This window comes from Rattus norvegicus, chromosome 10, assembly GCF_036323735.1.
Source record: "Rattus norvegicus strain BN/NHsdMcwi chromosome 10, GRCr8, whole genome shotgun sequence".
NCBI lineage: Eukaryota > Metazoa > Chordata > Mammalia > Rodentia > Muridae > Rattus > Rattus norvegicus.
The window spans coordinates 74892113-74907002 of NC_086028.1; the positions used below are offsets into that span (position 1 = coordinate 74892113).

General features: G+C 45.2%; 1 protein-coding gene and 1 long non-coding RNA gene across 7 annotated transcripts in view; one reads left to right on the plus strand and one right to left on the minus strand.

Moving 5' to 3' along the window:
- The window catches only part of Ankfn1 (ankyrin-repeat and fibronectin type III domain containing 1), a 388671-nt gene that overhangs the window by 180829 nt on the left and 192952 nt on the right, over nt 1–14890 (minus strand). The window lies entirely within an intron of this gene.
- LOC134480856 (uncharacterized) lies at nt 1785–3921 on the plus strand. The gene is made up of 2 exons (XR_010055741.1): nt 1785–2064; nt 3258–3921. It is a non-coding gene; the product is annotated as an uncharacterized LOC134480856 (long non-coding RNA).

Below are 14890 nucleotides of genomic sequence, written 5' to 3' on the forward strand. Positions count from 1 at the left end.
TACAATGGACATATGCTAATATGTTTTCAGGGAAATAAAACAAAAGGGGCCAGTCTGTGCCAGGTTTGGTAGCTCACGCCAGAAATCTCTGTATTTGGGACTCTGTGTGGCAGAGTCTGGAGTCTTAGGCCAGGTGGGGCTACATGGAGAAGCCCAGATGCACAGGAAAGGCGGAGGGGTTGGCAGGTACATTACTGACACAGAAGGATGCTCTGGGCACGTTTTTAAAAGCCAGGTTTAAAGCCAGCTCTCATGTGTGTGTCAGAAGAGTCTAGATATATCCAGATTTGATAATAGAGACAGAATAAGTAGAAATACACTCTCTACCCTAATAACGTGGTTGCCTTGGGAGAGGGTGGGTTTGTGGGACTGGAACTGTGTTTCTGCCTGTTGGACCAGGTTCCCATCAATGTCAGTAATTACTGCAATGGACAGAGATATCCTTCTAGAGGAAGAGACTGACTTTGGAGTTGGACTGCACTTGAATTCTAGAACTTGTATCAACTAAGCAAATGGACTGTTTCAGTAAACAATGTTGAGAGCCTTGGCTTCCTCATTTTGGCACAGAGATGACACTTGATACACAGTAAAGCTCTAGGAGTTTAGGTGATGTATGATCCAGGGCCTGAGTTCATATAGACAATCTACACAAGGCAGTGCTGAGAGCCCTGGAGTGTGTGTATGTGTGTGTGTGTGTGTGTGTGTGTGTGTGTGTGTGTGTGTGTGTGTGTGTTTCTGAGGATGCACACATACTAGGCAAGTGTTACAACAGGAACCAAAACACCAGCCCACCTGTGACTTATCCATGTGTGAAATTTGAGATCCCTATGGACTCTTGAATTTTCCAGGTTGGCTCCTTTCTGTCAGCCATCCAAGATCCTTGCAGCCCTGGGACCTTGGTTTGGTGTTCATGTTCTGTGGACAGCTTCACCAACTCTTAATCTACATTCAGCCATGGGGTTGAGTTTTGCTGTCCTATCTCTGCCATGAGCTACCCTTGATATAGAGAGAAGCCCCGTAGAGCCCAGCATCCTCATTGTCCAAGAATCCCAGCTTGAAATAAATTAGAACAGAGGCTCGAGGGTGTCCTTTGCTTAGATCACTGATTTACAACTTGGAGAGATGAATATCCAAGTGGATTTTGGGTCTCCATGGCTGAGGAAGTCTGAGCTCAGGCTATTTGGTTACACTCTACTGGGGCCATGAAGCTAAAATGGGATGGAATGAGCCAGCCGATAATTCTAAAACATTTCAGATTAAATTTAGCTGTAATGATCAATCGGTCCCACACTATTGTATGTCATCACTGTGAGAGTTGATGACCTTTAATGTCCAGTCTGAGCAGGCTGCCAGAAAGGCAATGGGCCAAAGTGGAGCCCCAGAGGATGCAGACATGGTGGTATGGCTAACCGCGGATCTGATATGAGTCAAACAACTCCAGACATCCTCTCGTACATCTGAGAGGCAGCACCATCCCTTGGGACGGTTCTCCATGCGTTGTGGGTACACAGGGTATTATGGGACCAGCCTTCGGAGGAATGGTAGCCTTACAGAGTTCTATGAGATCATTGTCTATGGGTTTCAAGACAGGCAGGCCAACTCCTTTGTTCTTTCTCTCTCTCTCTCTCCAGGGAGGATACAGAAAACTCAGTAAGGAAACAGCAATTCTGGGGCTAAGGCGGTGAGATAGCTCAGTTGGTAAGGTGCTTGCTGTCTAAGCATTAGGACTGGAGTTCAGTTTCCAGGAAGGGAAGCTGAAACATCTAGGTGCGGTTGCACGTGCTTCTAACGTCCACACTGGTCACGTGGGGATGAGGAGAATCCCCGAGCCTTGCTGGCCAGGCCAATGAGAGACCTCGCCTCAAAAGGCAAGGTGGATTCCTCCTGAGTGCACGTGCACTTGCGCCTCCGCGCACAGGGACACACGAGTATTTTCAAAAAGGAAACGATGGCTGTATTTTGAAGTCAGCAGTCATAATTATAACACCTGTAGGCATGGATTTCCGAAGCTGGGCTTGGGATTTTAGTTTCTAAGGCATACGGAGTCAGCTTCTCAATATGGAGGTACAGACGGGAGAAGAGCTGGTCTGATGAGAGGGAGTCAGTTACTATCTGGGGAGTCTATTTCAGCACGTCGCTGTACCTGGGGTTTTGCCTGGGTGAGGACTCTGTCTTCTGTGCTGCAGCGGGACGCGTCATTCCCTCAAATACTCTACTCCTTGAACTTTTGTGTCTGACCCATTCGTACTGACCTTGAGATTTTCAGTTTGATTCATTTTCTCTTTCTTAAAAAAAATGCAATTTCCTGTGTCTCAGGAAAGGGAGAAAGGTTAAAAAATATCATTATAAAGGCTCCGAAGATTTGGGGGACATCAAATTGCTCCGAGAAACCATTTTTATGAGTTAAGTGTAAAGGAAACAGAAACATACGGGTTAAATTTCCTTAAAATACACATGGGCTTAAAAATTAAGGGGGAAAGGAGGACTTGGCAACGTGGGTTTCGAGCTTTGCCAAACCCCAACTCCTGAGGAATAACTTGAGATGCTTGACAAACCCAAAAAGCAGCTGGATTTGCCCTGTGCCCTTCTCAGGCGACATCTAGAGCCCCCGAATGATCAGAACCGGTGTGACCGAACTATGCTAATTTACAAACTCCTGCTCTGATTTTTCAAATTACCCTAAACATTCCCTATGTATAAAATTTCTCCCTAAAGGCCCCCCCAGCCTCCTCAGGTTTTCCTGTGGTGAGGCAAAAAATAGAAAAATAAGAATCACAGATCAGTGTTCTAATTTGATTTTTATGGGGGAAAACACAGCGTGTGAAGAGATGTGACCTGGAGGGTCCCTGGAAGCTTTTTAGAGATGGAAAACATTTACTGGTGAGCATATCATACCTGCTTCAAGAATGACTGGCCTCGTTGGTTTATGCTGTGTAATGGATTCATTGGGCAGGGGGGAGGATGGTGCAAACTTCTCAGTATTCATAGAAAGTTCAGAAGGGTCTCTGTGGGCTTCCTTAATCATGGTCATCCATTCACTCATTCCATAAGCAAATGGTTGAGGAAACGCTCTGCTCCATTTTTCTGCTCCATTCACAACAAAGGAGAGTAAGGGGGCAGGTGCGGGGGGCCGTGGGCGGAGCAAGGGCATGCATTGTCTCTCTTTGTCAGCCATTCCACCAGCTGCTCTATGTGCTATCTCCCTGAGTGTTCACTCCAGCTCTAAGGAGTCGTACCATGCTATCTCTGTTTTGCAGATGTGGAAGGAAGCAGCGTGTTGGGGGCGACTCGTAAACTGCTGGATGTTGGCCAGCGAAGCAGACCTAGGGTTCAAGGTCAAGTCTGATGCTAAAGATATCTGGTTGCTGTCTTCAAGAGCGTTAAAGTCGGGCTGGGGACGTAGTTCAGTTGGTAGGGTGCTTCCCTAGCATGAAGAAAGAAGTCCTGGGATCTATATTCATTACAGCATAAAACTGGATGTGGTGATACGAATTGTAATCCCAGCACCTGGGAGCTAGAACAATTAAGAGCTCCCAGCCACTGATATCTCTACCTCTATCGATATCGCTAATCTATATCATATCATATCATTCTATCTATCTATCTATCTATCTATCTATCTATCTATCTATCTATCTATCTATATCTACCTATCTATATATCTATCTATCATCTATCTATCATCTATCATCTATATATGTATGTATGTTCTATGTATGTATGTATGTATGTATGTATGTATCTTTATCTCTCATTCTCTATCTCTTTATACCTCTGTATATCATCTATGGATTCAAGGCCAGACTGGAATACCTAAGACCTGGAATAAATACCCTGATTTGCTTTTTTTTTAAAAAACAACAACAACAACAACAACAACAACCATCTTCTTTGAATCTGGACAAATAAAGATATGTTAAAGTATGAATGTAATACACAGAGAAACATATATCCTAAACAATCAGGATTCCTGTCTGCTGAGGTCAGGATACAGTGACTTAGGGTTAGGATTTGAGGCTGAGTCAAACCTGAACAGCAGTGAAAGGCCAGGGTCCTCCTTGAGGGGACGAGCATCTGACAGGATGGTGGGGTGCTGGGATGGGGATGCATAAAGACAGAGGTCCTCAGAAGGACAGAAGGCACAGCTAGGATCCAGGGAGGTTTTTACCAAAAGCGCACTTGACCCAGGCAAAGGCAGAGACGTAGCCCAGCTACAGCAGAAAGGAAAGGAGGAATCTGAATGCCTGTGAGATGGGAGGACTAGGGTTGGGGAGATAGCTCAGTAAGGGGCTGCTTTAAGTACGAGGCCCTGATTTCATGCGTGTGGAGATGGTCTATAGCCCTGTCCCTGGGAGAGCAGAGAAAGAAAGATGCCTCAAATTTACAAGTCAGCCAGTCTAGACAATTGGTCAGTCCTGAGTTTAGCGAGAGACCTGTCTAAAAAGATGAGGTAGAAGGAGACAGAGGAGGGTGCTTGCAGTTGACCTCTGGCATCCACCCCCACCCTCTATCCCTCATGTCTTCCTCACTTGGACTTCAAGTAGGAGCCCCCTGCACCATGAATATCAAGAGATCCCTGAAATGAGGAGGGCAACTTTCTGACCAACATGTCCTCTGCCCGCATCAGCTGCCTCTCTGGTAAGATCCATTCCAGGGCAGGAGGACCAACCCTCTATGCTGCTGTTACAGAGATGGGGCAATTTAGGTCCCATGTGATAATCAACTGATTTGCTGATTTTAGCACCTAACCTCTGGTGTAAAGGCAAACATACCCTGTCTGCTTACTTTGTAAATGAACCCTGGAAAGGAGAAGGGTCAATTTGTTAAAAATACTCCAAGTGGTTGTGGTAACAAAAACAAAAATCTACCCAAACAAAATGTAAATTGTTCGTGAAAATAAAAGCAGATGCTAAAACTGTTCCTAATGTGTGAGCATGCACTAACCTCTAACTGTACACACAAGGAGATACTGTGCTTTACAAAGAACTGGCTATGGGCAGTTTTTAAATGCCGTGTGTAAATAAAGCAGGGCCTTGAAGACAGGAGCAGCGTGGTAAAGTCAGTCACTAAGTGGAGGGGCTAAAAGGATTGATCCATCTCAGTCTTACAGGGAGGCTGTAGGAGTAAGAGTTTAAAGACCTCTGAAGGTATACAGATAGCCGAGGGACATAACAGTGTGTGGCAGAAACACAGAACTATGCTTTAACTTGCTCTAGTATGGTAACAAAATAAAGCCATTTTAGAAGAGTTAGAAGACACCAAAGAAGCAGCAGAATCCCCCTGCCCCGCTCCCATGACCTGATCGAAGAAAGATCTGCTTCCATTTACAGGTCTCCCGCCCTCTGGTTTAGGATGACACAGTTGAAAGCTCAGGCTGGGGAGCTGGCACAGCAGGTACGGTGCTCACTACCCAACCCTGAGAACCCCAGGACTATACAAAGCTGGACGTGGTGAGACCTGTGTGTAATTCTAGCCGCCCTACGGTGAGATGGGGATGGAGACAGGAGGAACCCTGGACAGTTGTGGGTCAGCTGGCCTGGTGTTTGCAGCGACAGACAGCAAAGAGGGTGGGTTTCAATAACGTGGGAATTGATGGTTATTTTCTGATCCTCATATGTGTGTTGTGACATGAACAGGTCTGTACTCATAGACAAGATCAGTCACACATGGATTTTTTTTTTTTTGAAAAGAGAGTTTGGAGGCTGTGTCTGGGCTCATGGATTAAAAAAAACATTTTAAATGACTGAATAATTTTTTTTATAATGTTAACTGTGCACAGACAGATTCCTGCTGCTATGGGCTCACCCACAGAACTTGTGGTGTGGAAGATCTTAGGTGGGACTTGAGAAGTAGCATTTCTACCCAAGGTGCTGCTGCTGGTGGCTCAGGGGTCACAGGCAGAGGTCATGGTTCTGGGAGGTTTAGAGTTTTACTCTTCTATCACTGTAGAAGTGTTTTCACATTAAAAGCACTTCTAAGTACAGCTGTGTTACCATGCATTAATCATACTAATCATATTAATGGAGGCCAGTGTGTGTTTCTGTACTTGAGATGGTGAGTACTAATCAAATCCATCAACCCCACACACTGAACCACACACTCTTCCTCCTTCTGTATTTTACTTCTAGGTCAACTTTTGTAGCTTTCATATGTGAGAGGGAACATCCCATATATATGTATTTTTCAAATGGATGGATAATGTTTTATTCCATGAATAAACATTATCAACATATACCAACACAGCCATTTCTGAATTTCTGAGTGTTTTGTTTATACTAATTGTTCCTCACAGAACAATCCTGGGAGCAATGGGGTAGTCACTAGCCTTGAGACAGAAGCAATTTGGATGTGTGGGTCAAACTGAGGAAGACTACAGTCACAGCAGTGCTTCAAAGGCCAGGGGTGACAAGTACCCTCCACCCTCACCCCATATCTATGGCCGAAGGGTGATCTGTTTCTCAGTCACTGTCTTATACTGACCCCATAGACATAGAACAATTCCAAAGAGATCCAAAAAGGTTGAAGTTCATGAGGAGGAACTTGTAGATGTGGGTACTGTTTACCGCAAGTGAACTGAATTTAGCAGGAGCAAGAAACAGCCCAAGAGCTGCCTAGACAGTGGCATTCCTAAGCCTGCTCCATGAGCACTGCTCACTTCCATCCCTGCCTCAGCCCAGAGAGCTTCTCACTGTTACTCCATTCCACCAAGGGAAAAACAGGGGGACTGGGAGGCCAACCACTTGCCCAGGCACTTGGCTAACACATGACAGAAATAGGCGTGACTTCAGCCATCTAACTTCAGAGTGCACACTTGTCCCTGCCGCTCTAATCAGCTTCTTTAAAAAGAAGAACATCTGGTTGCAGACTGGCGGATATGGCTTAGTTATTGGTGGGCTGGCCTAGCGTGCACATAACCCTGCATTTGATTCCCATGGCGACCACATAAACTATGTGTAGTGTCAAAAGCCTATAATCCCACCAGTGGGGAGGTGCAGGCTGTAGGATCAAATGCTCAAGGCCCTCCCTGGCTATGTAGAGAGTTTTGAGGGTATCTTGAGCTACATGAAATGTAATCTCAATGGGAAAAAACATTATCAATTTCTTTTTTTTTAAAGATTCATTTATTTATTTATTATATATGAGCACACTGTAGCTGTCTTCAGATACACCAGAAGAGGGCATCGGATCTCATTACAGATGGTTGTGAGCCACCATGTGGTTGCTGGGATTTGAACTCAGAGCCTCTGGAAGAGCAGTCAGTGCTCTTAACCGCTGAGCCATCTCTCCAGCCCCCTTTTTTTCTTTTTTAAATCTTATTTTAAATCCTGATTTTCTGGCTACCAACTCATTCCCATGGTACTCATGCCACAGGGAATAGGTGTATCACAGAATTACACACACACACACACACACACACACACACACACACACACACACCACTACCACCACCACACCATTGTGATTTGGATGATTCTACCCACATCCCAACCCCACACCATGGTCAGCATTGCTGGAAATGTAACACTTAGTGCCACAATAAAAAGTGGGACCTTAAAAGGTGACTCGGATGTGTAGGGTTTCCTTTAATGAATGGAGCAATGGCATTCACTTGGGATTTGATTTCTCATAAGAAAGTGCCATGGGTTTCCACTCCCCCACCTCTATTTCTCTCACCCATCCTTTCTCCCTCTCTTTCCCTACCTTCTGTCTCTTTTCTATGTACTTCCTTTAGCCACAGGATGATTCAGCAAGAAGGCCAGAGCTCACCAGCCTCTAGAACTGTAGAAACACACACAGGTGTCTCTGTCTTCTTTTTAGAGGATAATGGGACCCAGGTTTCTTGTTATTGTAAAGTGGAGTCATGGCTTACAGGGGAAGTGTCTGGAGGACTTGTTCAAACACATGTCACTAGGCCTACCCTCCAAGTGTCTGGTTTCAGAGGTCCAGATGGGAACCCATGGACTTGCTTTCCTACTGACTGTTTGGTGGTGCTGATGATGCTGGTCTGGGAAATACCTTTGAGAACAGCCAGCATAGAGGATGGACAGGCCAGAGTACACAGACCCTTGGAGAAAGCAGACTTAAGTACCATGTTTTAGAGAAAATGGCCTTTCTTCTGTGTCACACCACCACCTTTACTTGGTGATATGAACAGAGAAAAGCATCAACCTTAGGATCGGGTTCACTTTCAACTGTGTCTTCTCCATCATAACAGAGAGTCTCATGGCTATGGTCCTGGAGCCTCCAGGGTATTCATTGACAAATCAAAGTGGGAGGGTACAGGGTTTTCCCACAGGCTTGCTTGATACAGTCTTTTCTTTTTCAATAATGGAACGATGGCTTCTGTGATGTAATGTTGGACTTGGTCAGGGACCAAAGCCCAGCCATTTTCTGTAGCTGTCTCAAGGACCAGGTTCCCTCTCCTGCCTCCAGAAGGTCATGATGTCCTATCACAGTGACACTATTTCTTCATGTTTACCCACTAAAGTGTTCCTGGAGATGTCTTCGAGGCCAGACAGCTTCAGCCTTGCTCCATATACAGTTTCTGAAACTTCCTTAGACTATCAGAGTCGTGGGAGTTCAGAATCGGTAATATTTCCATCCAATTTAATGGGCTGAGTTCTGTGGCAGACAGATTGCGGTGTTTCTGCCAGACATGGGCTGTCCCCAAATGACACAGTCATAAATAAGCAGATCAACCTCTACTTCAACTTCTTCTCATCTTGAGCGATTTTGCTAATGTGAGACAACATATAAAATGCTATGATTGGGCCACGCACTCTCTACCACCAAACCATCACATTCCAAAACTTCTACCATTTCTGCCCAGGAGAACAGAAGCCAACCAAATTCCCAACACTAACATTCCAAGAGAGAACCAGACTCAGTAAATGTCTGTTCCCTGCTTTGATAAACTCCCTTGGCAGAGAATGATGACCGGTGTGGCCCATAGCCCAAGACTCTGGCTTGGCTTCGGCTCATCCTGTCTCTCTCTTACTCAGGGAATGGTGTCTGGCATATGGTCCTGAGGACTTGGTGTTTGGTTTCCTGTAGCCATTATGAATTTTCTTCTTGATTATCTTCTTCTAGAAGATTACAGAGCCAAACAGGGCTGACTCAAAAGCTACTCCAGCGTTTGGTTTGGGGAAGGCCTTATTTGTTTTCTTTTGTAGCTATTTGTCTGGTTAGCTTATAGAAAAAAATGAGTGTTGTTTGTTGAGTATGTATGACCTTGTGGCAGGGGAGGTACTTGACAACCAGGGTGGAAAATATAGCCCAAAATTGAACAAAAAGATAACTAATATGCTTATAACAAGTGGAGAAAAACTGCAAATCATATAAAGCCTAGGAAAGAGAGTCTCATGCCTGGCATAGTAAGAAAATGGTGAGGAGACCCTTCAAAATGGCCCCTAGAGGAGGGACAGAGACTTTGAGAGCACCTGAGATGGGTTAAGGCCCAGTTTTTGTACCTCAGAAGAGCCCACAGCCCAACAAATTATTTGATATTTCTTTAACTTTTCATCAATAAGTATTTATTGAACTCTTCATGTGTGCCAGGGAGCTTGTCTTGGTTCAGCTCCTAGAGTGGAAGAAGACGATATGTGAGACGTCTCCCGCATAGAGCTTACCGTCCTTGCTGACTTCAGATTCCACTCAGAACCCTGAGACCACTGTAGCTCATCTCCTTGCTCCTAAGTGAGCATTGTGCAGAGCCTCCTTCTGTATTGTCTTGAGCCCACAGTTAGCTTCTCCTATTTTGTCCTGACCTATCCCAGTGTCTGTGGAAGAATACCACAGAGAAACTTGAGAACTCTATCCACCATTGAGAACTTTCTCTTCTCCTAAAACAAGTTTGCACACGTGCACTCTCACAGATACACACATGCAGAAAGTTGTTGTGGGATGGATAGTTCGACTAGTAAAGCACTTGAAATGCAGCTATGAATTTGATCTCTAGGACCCATGGTCTTTTGTTGTTGTTATTTGTTTGTTTTCTAAATGTTGGGCATGGCATGTACTTGTAATTCTAGTGAACAAAGGAGACAGAAACAGTTGAATCCCTGGGACTCACTCTTAGTCAGCCTAGGCTATTGGGTGATTTCCAGGCCAATAAAAGATCCTATTTCAAAACAAAGCAAAACAAAACAAACAACCACAACAAAACAGTGGATTGTAACTGAGGAAACATGTCCGAGGTTGTCATACCAAATGTGTGGTGGCCTCACACCAAATACGTGTTCGCTCACTCACACACAAGGACTCCTAGTGCACAAACACACAAACAGACAGACAGGCATAGACAGACATTAGGATTGATTTTGTTGTTGTGTTGATTTTGTGTGTGTGTGTGTGTGTGTGTGTGTACATATATGTGTGTGTACCTGTATACATGTGGTGTGGTATGTGACACAATGAATTGAAAAGAGGGTGGGAGAGAGTTTGTCCTCTGCTTAACAGAATGCCTACCGTATAAAAGATCCTTCAAAATTAAAAGAAAGAATGGCTCAGTGAATTAATCAGGCTTAAAGTTTCAGTGAGCCTTGTCTTTGTGCACCTAAGACAGCATAGACCCATATGGGAGATGTGAATCATGTGATTTCTAAGAGAATACATGGATAGGCGAAAATCATTTTATGTAAATGGGTGCTAAATAACTGTGATTTGAACAAATGAATGAATGAATTAACAATGAACGCACAAATGAATGGCTACAGAAACTTAGGATAGAGGCGTCACCGAATTCAATTGTTTTTCTTCAACTAGTGAGGCATTGTGATTGCTCTGTAAGTGAGGAACTATGGCTGCTTTCTGTGGATGAGTAGCTCTTTCCTACTGTTGACTCAGCAGCCCGGCAGTGAGCCTTCATCCTGCGGTCTTTTCTCACACTCTAGGGTTAGCTAGGTGAGATGACGTGGTTGTCTTTTTCATAAACCAAACTCCACTTTGCTTTGATTGGTCTGCTTTGCAGTTGCTTAAGGGAACATGGATGTTAACCAGAAATGGTTGCAGATGCTAACAGGGAAACTGGTTTGGTAATAGAGAGAAAGTTCTGGAACAAATCAACAGCACATAATGATGCTGGTACACTGGTCCTCCTAAGACCACCTGGAGGCCCATCACACTCAGAGGCAGAGTGGACATCCATTCCTCTTGAGCTCTTTCTTTCTTCTTGGGTCTGGTGCATGCTTAGCAGAACAAGTCTGTTTGCTCCAAGCATAGCCTGGAGCATCTCAGAACCACACTCAGAAGAGGAGACCACATTTCTCATCCAATTGCATCACCCTTGGCCCCTGGGAGGCAGCCTTACTTTAAAATGCTACAGGATCAAGAGAACTGAAGTCTGGTTTGTTTTTTCTCCTGCTATTGTTAAATCTTCAACTTCTGAGTCAGCTTGGCTCCATTCCCCAGGAAACCAAATGTGACTTTGTCCTAGGAGGAATCTGACTCAGCCTGGGTCTCTTTGGAAGGCACTGACAACTCCATGCCAGCAAGGAGAAACACTGGGGAGGTATGAACCACGCCCATTACTTAGTAAGGAACTTTTTTTCACCAACATACCCCTTCTGAGATGCCACCTGATTGGCTCCCATACTCCACCGAAATGAGAACCAAAGCCTGGCAGCGGCTCTAAGAGCTGTGAGGAATTTTTACAAAGGTAGGGAGACTTGCATGGAGGCTAGCTCTTCTTCTTAAGTCAATTAGCTCTCGTTTCTTGGTTACACTGGGGTCTTTGGCTAATTAATTTCCAAAGCAAGTATTTGGCCATGAAAAAGACACTGAAGAAATGGATGAACAAGTTAAGACTGTTCAAGATGTTCCTCTGGACAGAGTAGGATCAGCTGTCTTCCTTCCTTTCTGCAGAGGGAGCTCTGAGGAGCTCTGCATGAGCTCTTGGGTAAAGTCAGTAGCATATTGGGTGGCCCAGCCATAGTAAGTTCCAAGCCCTGTAGCAAAGAACTTTAGATCAAGCCGAGTAAGAGGCAAATGTTACCCAAGGCCACCGTTGCAGACACTGAGCTAGGGTCAGGGTCAGTGCAGCTAGACGAAGCAGGAGTGGTATTCTTAAACGCCTAAATTTGTGCTGATTATACATTTGGGCAGCAGAATGTGAGTTCTGTAATGTGGGGTAGGAAACACATATCCTCACGTATATTACCTTGATCTGCATTGGGCTGCCCTCCTTGGACATTACTGGTCACTCTGCACGACCATTTTCCAATCTTGTGTGTTCCTTCCTATGGTGCGAGAGTATATGCAATTAAAACAGGACATTCCCTGTGTTCCATCAATTACTGGGTTCTACCACTAACTAAGAACCTTTCCTTGTTAAGAGGGATTAGAGACGTTTCTAAGGAAACATGAGACCACCCAAAGACACTTGGATTCCTGAAATAATCCAGCACCCTTCTCCTACGGAGCTGTGAGATGAAGATTCCTATTGCACCCTGGGAACAATGCCTAAGATCGAAAGGCCAGGGTTGGAGTTGTAGTCTGTCAATAAGGACCTGGAGGTACTTGAGTCCATATATATTAAGATGGTTTTCCAAGCTTGAGAGTCACCCTACCCTGCCTGAGCCTGGAGACAGACACTCATGAAAGCTTGCTTTCCTGTCGTTAATTTTCAGAGGAGGGGAGGAAATGAGACCAGACACCATTCGGACCGTCATTCTGATATCAGCTTTTCTTCTGTGCATCTCCAAAGCAATAGAAATTGAGGTGAGAAAGGTCGTCGGGAAGCATTGTTCAGTGACTAATGAGGCTAGTTGCCATCTTCCCAAGCTGCCTCAAGAATAGAAAATGTCATACCATTGCTTTGAGTCACCAAGGCATCCATATTTACAGTGCCAGACAGAGCTGATGCTTGCTGGGTCTCTCTGGATCTTTGAAGGATTTGGTTTAGAGAGGAGGGAATGTGAGGAGAAAGCTGTGGGTTTGGCTGCAACTCCACTGTGCCAGTTTAGCATTTTCAAATGTTACGAAGTGAAAGTAAAACTTGTGCTCTGAAGAGCACAGCTACATAGTCGAGGAGTTGGTTTTGAAGTCTGGGCCTTAGAGAACTCTTTCAACTGCCATATCAGAATTCGACATTCAGCACCCATTTTTACTTTTTTAGCTGGAGTAAATAGATCGCAGAATGGCAAATCGATTTCCTCTGAGAATGGTCTAAGCTCCTGTGTGCATGACTGGCTGGATGATGATGTCGGTGCTGATTCTAGAGGGCTCATCCATGACCTGGCCTGGTATCCCTACTTGGAAGAAAAGAGTTAAGAGGAAGGGGTTAAAAGGGGAAGAAAGGAGGGAAGGAGGCAAGGAAGAGTGGGTAGTGGAAGGAGACTGTAGATGGAAGGGAAGGGGGAAAGGAGAAATGAAGGGCAGAAAGAAAGAAAAATAAATGAGTGACTCAGCCCCATGAGAGGAAGATGTGAGGACTGAGGAGACTGGGCCCCACCCTGTAGCTAATTAACTGTGTGACAAAGCTGTCCTCGTCCTTCTGCCTTCCCATCCACAGAGTGGGATCAGCCACACCCACCATAGACTCTTCACAGGGGTTGACAGGCCACAGGAGATAGGGGTGACAGGCTGAGGGATGCAGGAGGGTGCTGTCCAACTCAGAAGCAGCACTACTTCAGGATCGGCTTCTCCAGCTTAGGTATCCAGGCCTTGGCCATCGCAGCCTCTGTTACTACCGAGGGAGAGTGCCACACACCACAACAGGCCAACGTGAGCTTTATGCATCAACACTCAGGATCACAAAGCCATCCAGAGGGGAAAGGGGCCAGCTGCCCTGGAGCTGGCCTCCAGGCGCCAGCAGTGATGGAGTTGCCTCCCTGCCTGTGGCTGCCAAGATATCAACACACCAAGTGGCCGCAGGACAAGTTGGAGTTGCTACCAGCCAAACAGAGGAGGATTTGACTTTCGAGACCTAATATTTTAAGTCTTCCTTGGTTTTCTTATGAGCAGAGCTGCTGTCTTCTTAGCCCCAGAAGCAAATCTGGAGGGCTTAGAACCTGGTCCTAATGTTGTAACAGAAAAACTAGGAGAACCATTGGTGAACACTTCAAAATGGCTTTTTCTCAGGATCCCCTAGGCAGCCTCTAGGACTCTGGACACAAGATTTTTCTTCCAGCCTTGTGGCTTCATTCTCAACAGTGGCGAGCACGAGAGATCTTAGATATTTTACCTGCTTTTCAATTAAGGGCAAATGCCCAGCAGTCACTGTCCATGGGACACTGTTTCCTTAAAAGCACTGAGAACAAAACACAGGGCTTCTCAGGTCACTCCTCACAGAGATGGAGATGATACAGGTATGTTTAAATGACATTCAAGGGCAGCTTTGTGAAATCCTGGCAATTCTGCTAATCTTCACTGTGCCTAACCACCTGAAAGGTCATTTGTGTGCAACGCGTCCTTTATGTAACAAACCAAACCTCCCTGTCTCCCTTGAGTCTCTGTGCAGCCAGCTCAAAGATTTATGAGCTTGTGTTCTGTTCAACAGGGTTGGCTTAGAGAAATTTTTAGAATTCATTGTCCATTTTTCAGTTAATATTTTGCTATGAGAAAGGACTGAAGATGACAGTTCGCGTGCAATGTGATGAACAATCTTTAAACCAAGGCAGGTGAAAAGCTTTCTTCTGGTTGGTACAGCTATATCAACTTCTACTTCTTACGTGTGTGTGTGTATGTGTGCGTGTGCATGTGCGTGTGTGTGTGTGTGTGTGTGTGTGTGTGTTTATGCATATGTGTGTGCATGTGTGGAAGGCAGGAGTCAGTATAAGGTGTCTTCCTCAAGTGCTCTCTGCCTTAATTTTGAGAGCAGGTCTTTTGCAGAACCTGGAGCTCACCAATTGGGTCAGACTGCTTAGCCACTGAACTCTAGGGATCCTCCAGT